The sequence below is a fragment of the Ochotona princeps genome, chromosome 26, assembly GCF_030435755.1.
Source record: "Ochotona princeps isolate mOchPri1 chromosome 26, mOchPri1.hap1, whole genome shotgun sequence".
NCBI classification, from domain to species: domain Eukaryota; kingdom Metazoa; phylum Chordata; class Mammalia; order Lagomorpha; family Ochotonidae; genus Ochotona; species Ochotona princeps.
Window position 1 is genome coordinate 3,229,978 of NC_080857.1, and position 11,677 is coordinate 3,241,654.

Here is an 11,677-nt window from a genome sequence, read left to right on the forward strand (position 1 = left end):
CAGCCGTTGTAGCAGCAGGCTGCACTCGTCCTTGGCAGTTCGGGCGCCTTAGCTGTCCAGCAACATGGACAGCCAGGACGGTTGTGTGAGGCTGTTGGTTAAGGCAATGTTCCCAGCAGTCACTGGTAAGGGCAGGACCCTCCACCTGGTTCCCTGTGTAGGGCACAAAGCTCCGTGTCCTCAGGCTAGGAGATCCTGGGTCCCACACTGGTGAAGGGTTTTGCTAGGCATCAGAAGCCCCAAGACACTAGGGCTCAAGTGGGGAACCCCAGGTATCCAGTGACAGAGGCACAAGTGAGAGACAGAGAGCCAGGGTGAGCTCGCTCAGAGACAAGATGCAAAGGGGACCACGAGTTACCGCGATGAATGTCATGGTGGAGCACTGAGGCGGGGACAAGACCCTGAGCCCCCTGCCCAGTGCCCAAAGAGGCCTCAGTGGGGGACTTCTTGGAGGAGGCGGCTCTGAGAGTTCAGTGAGGACAGGAGGGCCAATCCACACACACACATGCTTATAAGCAGGACCAGTAGCAGGCCTGGGATCAGAAGCCAGATTTGCTGATTCCAAAACCTCATATTTGTTTCACTTTTTCTGTATGATCATTTTCTCCCACCCATGGTTCCATAGCCAGGAGCCCACAAAGGGATGGTGAGGGTTTCTGTGCCTTAGCTTTTCTTAGAGTTTTGGGTATGGAGCTGAGGCCTCCAGCTTATTCCTGCCGCCCTGTTGGCTCTGAGCACTGGCCCTGGCCCCAGTCCAAAACCTCGCTTGGCCTTCTTTCCCGGTGACTCTCGCCTTCTCTGTGGGATCCAGGTGTTGTGTCTGCTGCCCAGGCAAGCCGGGCTGTGCCCTTTCTGGACCCCGTGGCTGCTGGGGAGGCTAGGGGGGCACCAGGCACAGCATGCCTCCTGCGCTGTGGGAGGGTAGACCAGGTGAGGACCAGGTAACTCCGGGGCTTATGGGTAGGGGTGAGAATTGCTCAGGGAATTTAGGGTTTTGACCTTGGTGGTGGGGAGGTGTGTTGGTTTGACACTTGCAACTGGGGCTGCCCCTGGGGATTTGTATGAAAGATAAGTACATACTTTCTGGGTCCCCCAAGTCCCTGACCCCCTGTTCTCTGGGATGAGGGGTGGGATCCGGCTAGCTTGAAAGCAACTTCCGAGAGACTCCATCTGGCTCCTGCACATGGCCCGGGGTGCATTTCTTGTCTGTGAGTAATGGCTTTTCACAATCCACCTTTTATATTCCACTCTGCAACGCACCCTGGAAAGCCAGGGCTGTCTTAAAGGAGCCAGTCCTGTTGATTTCCCACTCTGCTTCTGGGGCATGGGGCCCATGGGTGCGGACAGAGCTGGGACCCTGACCTCCTGAGGAATGAACCTGGGACTGTGGTCCCTGACATCATCCAGCCCAGAAAGCAAAGGGGAACGAGGGCCTCAGACCCCAAAGACTGCAGAACAAACCCCAGAGAACACACAGCAGGTGAGAGACAGGTGGCCGCTGGCCGCTGGGAGCCTCGCTCATGCCGGAGGAGGCCTGCGCGAGGAGCTGTCCCTTGGTCCTGCCGTTCCAAGTGCTCTCTGCTGATGGAGCGAGTCCCGTGAAGCCAGGCGGGAGGACAGCGTGCAACAGCAGCGCGTTCTGCAGGGCTATGTTGCCTCTGGCGTCATTCATGTCAGAAGTGGTAGGACAGACTTCTCTCAGGGCCGCAGGCAGCCAAGGCACAGAGGAGGGAAGCCAGGGGCTGGGCGCCATGCGACAAGATCACTACGTCAACCGCCTGCTCCTGTCTTCGCTGCCACCCACAGCAAGGTGCAAGACCGAGGTCTCAGCAGACCTTAGCTCACGTTCCCTCTGTCCCTCTGCGGTGGGTCTCAACTGTCACTGTCAACCTCCCATTTTTTTTTCCCCTTTTGAAAATATCTGTAACAGGGAGTCAGGAATGGTAGCAGGGTGAGGCTGCTGTGTACTTGGGGGTGGGTGTTCCCAAGTCTGGTGCGGAGGGAATCAAAGGTTGCCTGGGACTCTGTTATACCATTTTTTTCCATCCTCTTGCACCTTGGGTAAGTGACAGTTCTGCAAATTATGGGTAAAGAACTTAATGTCTAATTAAACCCCAAAGATGTACAAGCATCTGAGACGAGTGACGAGTGACTGCTGCTCAGGGAGGTACTGCTCCCCGACGGAGGCCGGCTGACAGGGACGGCGAGGCCTGTGCGGGCGCTGACGTCTTGTTGTGATCCGTGTTGTCATTTTTTCATTACTGATTAAAATTAAAAATCTGCTTGGCAAATCCATTGTAAAAATTCCCTTCATGAGCATCGACGGGTACAAATTATTTTGTCAATCGCCTAGCAATCAAAATGGGGCTGGAGACGGATTGTAGCCCACACTGCTTTTCTCCCTTCCTCTGGCTCACGCCAGTGACTTTTCACAACAAAGTTTTAAAAAGCGTAGGTAGCAGGCTTGGCAGCATTTTTTTTTTAATTTAAAGATTCATCTCTCTTTTTTTAATGAAATGTTCTGTTTGTGTGTGCCCATCCCCCCCCGGGCGAGCAGGGGGAGGGTTCGTGGTGGGAGTCAGCAGGCACTCTGTAATTGTCTAATGCTGTGTAATGACAGGTGCATAATAGTAATAAAAGCCTTTATTAGGATAAAAATCTGTTTTGAGAATGGAAGCATAAATTGTCTAAAACGGCGAGGCAGCAGAAAGACTCTCGCTCACGGGCAAACCAAGTGGAAAATATTTACAGCAACTCCATTGAGACGGTTTCTGACTTGGTACCCACGCGTTGCTCTAGGGAGGTGAGAGGCGAGGGAAGGGGGAGGTGCGGGTGGCATGGAGCTGGCACACTGGACCCCAGGCTGTGCTGTGAGGCTGCGGGACGGTCAGCTCCCCGCTCCGGGCCTCATTTCCCAGCACTCTCCCTGCCACACCTGCTGTCCTGGGAGCCCTGAGAGCCACCTCCTACCGCAGAGCGCAGAGCGGGCCATGCAAAGCAGGCATTTGTGGGTTTGGAGCTGGAGCAGGGAGCTGGGTCCTCGTGGGTCCTGGGCGCATCCCGTGTCTCGGGTGGCATTCTTTGGTCCTTCAGTCTCTGTCCTCGTTGCCTGTGATGGAGAGTTTGTGAATTCACACCCGAGGAGCAGCCACTGAGTCTATAGAACAGAGAGCGAAAAACTTACGTCCAGGCACTCGAAGAACTGTCCAAAGGCCTCTGGGAAAGAGAAAGACTCCGTGTGTGCATGCATGCGTGTGGCCCAGGCTCCAGGCCTCCCAGAGCTTCGATGGGCAACCTAGCTCCTGCGTACTTGATTGCCCTTTGTGGCGTTGAATAACCATAAAGGCACGCCTGGCTGAGGACTCGTGGGGAACCCAGGAGGTGAGCCCTCCCAGACGAGAGTGGTGTTGGGCTCCAAAAACCTGGAAGCAGCCTCCCGTGCTGCCCCGACCAGTGTCCGTGCCTCGAGTGGGTGGGTCTGTGACCTGGAGGGGACAGTGGGAAGGCAGCACTGCCCACGGCGCTCCCATACACCACGGTGGAGCCGCTAAGGTGCCTGAGCATCTTCCAGAATGCTGCAACTTCTAATGAAAAAATACTTCATTCTGTTTTGGGGAGTTGTTTATATTTTCCTTTCTTGGGTATAAAAACGGGGTTTCCCATTCTTCTAGAAAAGACAAAAACAGAACCTGGGTAGAAGGGACCGAGGTGGTCGAGGGTCGTGTGTCATGAAAAGCAGTGTGTCTTCTGTCTTCCTGCAGATTTGCCTGCTTAGAAAATACCTGGAGTGGACACAGTGCGGAAACAGCCTTTGAAACCATTACGAGCAGGAGGTTCCGAATTCCAAAGCCTCGTCCTTCCACGAAGCCAGACTGACTCCGCTTCCACTCTGAGTTGCCGCTAGAGCCTCTTACTGGACACTGGGAGCCAGGAAAATGCAAATAAGCTCCCACCCTCTCTCCATCCTGCACAGGGGCAGGGCTGTGGGAAGCAGAGCCAACAATGTTTGAATGGTTGAAAAAAAATAATCCCTTTAACGATTGGGCAATTTTCTTTTTGGATAATGGTTCATTCTATTTTATAGGATGATTTCCCCAAACCTATATTTTGAGGATATTTTGCTAATGTGCCAACCCACAGCTGGAAAGATGGGCATGGCTTTTTCCGCACCCCTGAGCTGTGAGCTTGTGCGCATGGGCTGGTGAGAGCTGGGCAGGCAGGGCTGCTGGGAAGTCAGGCTGTCTCCGCTCGGTTTCATAGTGAAGCAGGTGCGGGCGGGACAGTGGGGGAGTGTTATCTGCCGTTCCAATGTCTATTTGCATGTCCAGCAACTTGTCACCTGTGCCCATCCATGTCGTGCTGAGTTGAACTTAACCATTTTCTCCCCACTGTCACTCATTGTATGCAGGCATTGGGAGCTCTCTGAGGTACCCAAGTCCAGCCTGGGGGTCACCTGCCTGGAGAAAAGAGCTGAGCAAGGTGACTTGGGGCACTTTCTAATTCCATCCTGTGTGCAGAAATTGATCAGTAATGAATGATGACCACTGGGGTGTGATGTAAGGCAGGATCAGCCAGCAGTGCTGGTCCATGGCCCTCCCCCTCCCCCCGAGCCCAGATCAGTGTCAGACATTGCTAATCGATCATGGCAGTCTTCCCACCCACGCTGTGGGCAGCCATCCCCAGCTCATCGAGGTTGGCACAAGGAAGCAGAGGTAGGTGTGGGCTGGAGCCCGGCCGTGGGGAGGGTCAATGGTGCCTTCGGGTGCTGAGCACAGGCAGGCCTCTGTAGCAGGAGCTGATGGAAGGCTTTCTTTGCAGTCCTTTCTGGCTCTGACACATGTGCCGGAGTGGCTTATCTTATTGGGAATGTTTTACAGTCACTCACGCTGATGGAAGACCCACTGAGTGCTGGGTGTTGCGTTCACTAAAGGTCTCTGTGAAGTCTAAGACGTGATCATTAGGGGGAAGCCGGCCCCTGCATCACCCTCCCCACCCCTGTGTCTCAGGGGGTCCATCTTGCTCAGGAACGGAAGCACCTGGGGACTGCCCAGGAGCAGGAGGCCTGCTGCTCAGGCCATGCTTGTGGCTGTCAAGACTTAGAATGATCAGGTCAAGGTTGGGGGCTGGCCCTTTGCTGTTTTCTGCAGCCTTCAGAGACACTGAGGCGTCCACACACCCAGCACCTGGCTTTATCCTACTTAGAAACATGTGACTGTACCTCGTGTCTGGGTGCCTTGGTGTGGTTAAACTGGCATAAGGAAAAGTCCCACACACAGTAGCCTGCTAACTGCTGTGTGTTAGCTACTGCCTACCGGCTGCTGTACCCAGCCTGGCTCTTGGGAAGGACTCAGGCGAAGGTGTGGATGCCATGACCTGCAGGCTGGGCTTGGAGTCCACGGCAGGAGCCTGGCCTGTGTTACAGCACCTGCCGCAGTCCTCCCACCCTGGAGGACTAAGCCAACCAGGGCTCTGGGAGCAGAGGGACGTGGCCAGACAAGGGAAGCCCATGGACTTTGCCTGATTTGCTGCTGTATTCCCCTTCCCACCTGAGCTCAGTTCCAGGCTGCTGGGAAGTGCTGGGGTGGATACCTGTGGAAGCTCGCTCAGGCCATGGAGGGCCCAGGGGCTGCAGGGTATATGACTTCCTGGAAGCCCAGCTGGGTAAGTTGGGGCCACACATAATCTTCACCTGCTGGTTCCCAAGCCCACCCTAGAGTGGCTGCTCTCCTTCGCTGATGTCCCTGGAATAGAACGCAGGAGGCACCCACACCGTCCCATGGACAGGTGGATGGGTAGACAGGTAAAGGCATGGGCCTGTCCTTGCTGGAGGGGTTCATTCAGTCTCATTTGGGACCCTTGCCCCAAATTGGCTGGCTCCATCAGCTGCATCCCAGAGCCCAGGTCAAAACCTGGTACCCGCAACCGCCTCATCAGGTCATTGGACCTGATTTCCTACCAGGCAATACACTTCTTGAGAACCTACATGTTCCTCTTTGCCCCTGTGATGCCTACACATGCCCTTGGCCTAGAGTAACAGGTACCCAATCATGTGTGCTGAGACAAGTGGGGAGATGCATGGGTTGTTTGAGGAATTATGGGGGCTTTGGCTATTTGGACACTTGGGCAGCTGCAGACCTCTGCCTCAGTGGATTAGGTTAGGTCACAGAGTGGACTGTTGTCTTACAAGATACGCCTAACCCATGCTCACTGGGGCTCTGCTATATGCCAGGCTTAGGCTCGTAGCATCGCCCAGTCAACCCACAAATAGCAGTGCTCTGAGCTTGCTGTCCTGTGATTGGGGCAGTTTGGTCCATGTACGCCGTGTGGCACTGCCCACCTGTGGCTGGGGCCAGGCCATCACGACCATGGTTGGAGAGGGCAGGGGTGGCAGACTCCCCTGGGGAAGCCAAGACTGGGTTGGGTGCTGGTGAAAAGCAGAGCAGGTGACATCCCAAAGGTAGGGTGCTCTGACAGAGGACAGGTGTGTACAAGTGGCCTGTTGCCCACCCGGCCGCAGCCGAAAGCTAGGACAGAGGGCAGGCCCTCCCAGGCTTCTGCCAACCAGCTTTTCACTCCCAGAGTTGCTGCCTTCCAACTCCCTCCCCTTCCCCGCCCCATGCCCAAGAGCAGTGAGAGTGCCAGTTGAGGCCAGTCAAGCTCTTCATCTACTGAAACAAGGGGAGAGCCAGGTAGGAGAAAGTAGCCACTCAGGGATTCCTGGAATTCGTTCAGGTTGTTTTCGGGGTGCTCCAGTTCAGGCCATATCCTTCATAGCACTCAGACTCCAATTCCAGAAACCTCTGTCTCGGGATGACTCCCCTTATGATCTTGCTGAGCCCTGCAAACTCCGCTAGTTTTCTAACTTGTGCTATTTGAACCCTAGCAAGAATGTGACTTCTACCAGCTCAGGGGCTGGCTCTTCCGCTCACCAGGGAACTCTAGTGAGGGACTGTGCCCAGCACACAGTAGGTACCTCACAACTAGGCTTTTTTCTGATTGGAGCAGGCAAATGAAACGCTTTTCAAAGCAGACATTCCTGGGTCTTTTGTAGAGAGGAGGAGAGTAAGGATTGGGACCCAAGATCCCAGGGGTTCCCAAAACTCAGAGAGGTTTAGGATTCCTGGGTTGGATCAAAGGTCTGGGCTCGCCTCTTGTGAGTACATCTGTGTCTTGGGGGCAGAGGTCAGCATGCCAGCTGTTGTTGGGACTGGCTCTCTCTTCTGGGGGAGAATGAAACCTCTGCTTTGAGCCAGGGAAGTGCACTCCAGTCCCCAAATTCTCGGCCACTGGGCAGTGGGCTCCCGTGGAAATGCCCACACAGCAGGCGGTGGAATGCAGGGGCCTCTTCCTAATCAACTCTGTTTTGGAGCCTCTTGAGCCATAAAAAGACCAGTGTGAAACCACAGAACTTCTTCGTTTCTTGCACTCTTAAAACTGAAGAGGAGAAAGGCAGGGGGTGTATAGGGGGGACGGATGATTGAAACCACATTTTGCAAACGCCAGCTTCTCTCCCTGGCTGGGACAGCGGCTGCCAAGTTGCAACTCGCCACACAGTTTTATGGGCCGAGTTATTAACCTTTGCAAACAGCTGCTGGCCATGCAGTGTGGATGGGGCCCGGATCCTGGGGTTAGAGGAGACATCGCCGAAATTTCCACTGTGGCTCTGGGAAGCTTGATCTGTCCATAGATGGCTCCCTGGTACTGAAGACAACTTCCTGCTCTTACCTGTACTTGGAAAGTTTGGAGTTGCTGCTGTAGTCTACCATCAGGCCCCCAGCTCACTCTGAGTCAGGGGTACGGGTGGCTTGGTGCTCACAGAATCCGGAGACAGTGTGGAATCAGGCAAAGGGCTCGTGTTTGTGCTCTGGCTTCAGGGACCAGGGCTTGCTCTCTGAGGCTCTGCACCAACAGCTAGGCCGGCCCACCCTCAGTTTTCTGATCTGTATAATAGGGCTTTGAAACCTGCCTTGTACGTAGGCCGGGTTTGAGATGATGCATAGGAGAGGACACATTGGGTGAGACCATGGGCTAGATGGACGGTGTGGGCCAAGTTCAAATCCCGGCCCCGCGTCCCATGTAATCTCTGCAGGAAGATCTCGCGGTCTGTTTTCCAGCCCAGCGCAGTGCACCGCGCAGAGGTTCAGTGAGATAAAGCGTGGGAAGGTGTGGTCGGGAGTTCCCAGGAGAGGCACTGCCGTCTGTCTCATTTCTGACGAGCAGGGTGGCGGTGATACCTAACAGGCCCCGAGCAGATCATGGATATAGCGAATGTACTTAGCTTAGGCCCTTTGGCTCACGGGGAGAGTTATCTGAGTTGTTGATCATGATGAAGTTGTGTGTGTTTTACTGAAACTTAGGGAAATTAGGGGAAAAAAGAGAAAATCCTTTGTTTAGCGGAGAGCATGTTTCAAAGAGAGGCGTCGTCCCAGACTCTTTTGAGCCTTTTGTTGTGTGTGGAGGAGACGATTATTCTGTAGGCTCTGGGGCACTTAAACTCTGTCCAGAAATTCCTTTGGTAAATAATAATAATAGAAAATATCCTTCGGAAATAATAGAGGGGATTTAGCAAATGCCTTTCTTTGGGGGATCTCAAAGGCTTTCACATAATTTTAGGGCTTTAGTGATTTTCTTAAAAGGGTTTGCCTTTCTCTCCTGTATCAGCTGGAGACGAGCTCACGGAACTGTGGGGCTGGAGGGGGCCCAGAGGCCTGCGTCCAGCCTGTCTGCTTTGCCCGCCGCCCAGGGAGGAGGGGCTGCTGTTAGCTGCGAGGTCCCTGGGATGCAGGACGCCCGGGGACCAGTGCGGCCCTCACTGGCTATGTGAGACCCCGATTTCAGAGTCCCACGTTCTCAGAAAAGGGGGCACCTGACCCTAGGCTGGCATCTGACATGCTCCCTAACTTCACCCATGTGTGTTCACCTGGGAGGAGCACAGGTGGACATCAAGGGTGTGGCTGTCTCCCTGGGGCCCCTGCTTCAGTGTGTGAGTGCTCTAGCAGGCAGGTGGGCAGATGGGTGGGGGAGCAGGCAGGTGGGAGGGCAGGCAGGCAGGCGGGCAGGAGGGTAGGTGGGCAGGTAGGGAACCCCCTGTGTGCCGTGTTCCTCTGTCCCAGACCATGGACAAACAGATGTATGCATGACAGTGTTGTCTCCTCCCCAGTTCCAGTTCAGGAAATGCCCATGTCATCATCTTGTTTGTGATTCATTCTCCAGTGAAATTCATTCATTTGTTCGTTCTATGAGCATCTTGGGTGTCCCTCAGTCTTGTGCTTCCACTCTGGGACTCTGTTCTGCTCACACATCGCCAGCCCAAGGAAGCCTCCAGATCACACGTGAGCCTAGGAACATGCAGCCTACGTGGTACAGCAGAGAGATTTGGCAATGTGTGGAGCCTCTGTTCCCCCTCTGCAGCCCTCAGCCCTTTCTCTCTGTGGCTGCTGAGGGCTGAGTGGCATGAATCTGGAGGCAGTGCTAAGTTCTCCGTCCTCACAGGTGAGAACCCGCAGCTTTCATGCTCACCTCCAGTGAGTTGGGAAGAAGCTAGGTGCAGAGAGAGGGAGGAAGAGAGGCTTTTGCCTTCTGGGTCACAGTAATTACAGCTGTTATGGTCCCGGTTTCTTTGCGGGTCAGCTCTGCTCTTGCAGCATGAAGGAGCCGTATGCAAGGGCTGCCGCACTTCTGGCGGGAAGATCCGATGCTTTTGAGTTCTGCAACTGTAGACCCACGTTCACAGAACGTTCTGCTGTTCCTGTTGGCTTTGCTGGTGAGTTTTCCTTCTTGTTTCTGTGTCTGTCTTCCACTGCTGCTGGCGCTCCTTCCCCTGTGGCTGTGGCCACACGCCTTGGTGGTGGGCGCGCAGGGGCGTCTCTGTGTATGATCGCCCACCTCCACCTCTCCCTTGGGCAGCTCTCAGGCGGTGAGTGCCAGGGAACCTCTTGCAGGTTTTATTCCTGAGTTGAGTTCCAGAGGACAGAAATTCAGCTCCGTGAAGCTGAGCAGAAGGGACTTGCGGCCACCTGCCTATGTGGGCAACGTGGAGACTTCACCCCCATGTGTCCTGAACTCGTTTCTTGCCCTGCTGGGCTGGCCCTCTGCCGGTCACTGTCAGGCCAGCCAGAGTGGGGCTCCTGAGAGTTGCTGGGGGCCTTCTAAGGCCTTCCCACAGCTGCGATCTCACCAGGGCCCCAGGAAGGAGTGACTTGCTCCACCTCTGGCGGTCCTGCAGGCACAGCTGTCAGGAGGATCAGCATTCCTAGCACCCGGCCCGAGGCTCTGTGGAAACAGCTGCATTGGCTTCTCCCACTGCACGCTGGACTCAGAAGGCCAGGACCGCCATCTGGCATGGAGCAAGCTGCTTGGCCATGGCAGCCAGTGTGATGCCGAGTGCGGAAGGTTGGGTGGCACATATGCTGTGCACACCCGCTAGGGCCCTTTGGTCAGCAGCTGTGACTGTCACCTTCAGGCTGGGCCACAGATGTGTTTTCTCCTTGTATTCTGGTCCCTCTGACTGGGGGCAGATACTGGGGGGGTTGTTGTTGGAGTGCTGTACAGCCCTAGGGAGACTCAGGTGAGGTGGGGGGAACCTGGCTCCCATCCATTGCTAGAGCCAGGCTAGCACCCATTGGTCCCCTGCCCCAGCTGCCTTTCCCCACCATTGACCGGGCCATGAGTCAACATAAGAGGTGCTGAATTAAACCTCTGGGAATCTGAGAGTGTCAGCTACAATGGTCAGCACACCCTAACAAAGGCAGGGAGGGGAGTCCTGGGGTGGCAAGCTGGCGTGGGTGAGCGGGGAGGACCCATTAGTGCATTAAACAGGATTTTATTATTATTTGGATGCAAGTGACAAATATCTCCCTCCAAGTGGCTTAAGGAGACGATGAGATTGATGAAGGTCCCGGAGGAGTCTGGCCTCAGGTGCCCAGACAATGCCACACCTGTCCCTACTCTCTCCCTCCTCCTGCCCTTCTTCCACAGCTCCTGCTTTCCCCTGAAACAGGGCCTGGAACTTTTTCTGCCATCTGGATATTTGCAATCTCATTCGTGGGCCTTACACAATCATCAGATTCAATAGGAGCCTGCTCTAAGTGTATTGCATTTCCAGGCCCATCTGCCAGGAATGGCTTCTTGGTCCTGTGGCTCAGAGTTCCCCACCCTGGTAAGAACTCCATGCTGCACAGGACCTGATGCCTTTGGAGGGGGAGGAGGCACAAGACGGAGGAGAGTGCTATTAGCTAGATGACAGCAGTGGCAGCTCCCGGCTTGGGAGAAAGGGAAGATCTTTCTCCAACAGAAAACAGCCTGGGATGCACTATGCTTGACATGTTTGGCCTGCCTCCCGAGGCTGGCAGAGTCGTCCCCGGGGCCCAGCTCTTCTGCATCTGCACCTGCTCTGACCTGAGCTGGGAGGAGAGGTTACAGGACCTGACCAGGAGGGCCATGTGCCACAGCCCAGCCTGCTGTCCCCCAGGCAGGGGTGTGTGTATCTGGGGTCTCAGAGAAAGCATTACTGCTTTCCCAGGAGGCTTCCCATTCTGAACCTGTGTTGTGCCCTGCAGAGAGCATGCCTGTGAGGTGTCCAGCCTGGACTGCGTCCTTGCTGCCCTGAAGAGCCTGTTTCCCTGGGACAGGACTGCACGGGGCCACGCTCCATCTCTCCTTGGGCAGGGTTGGCTCT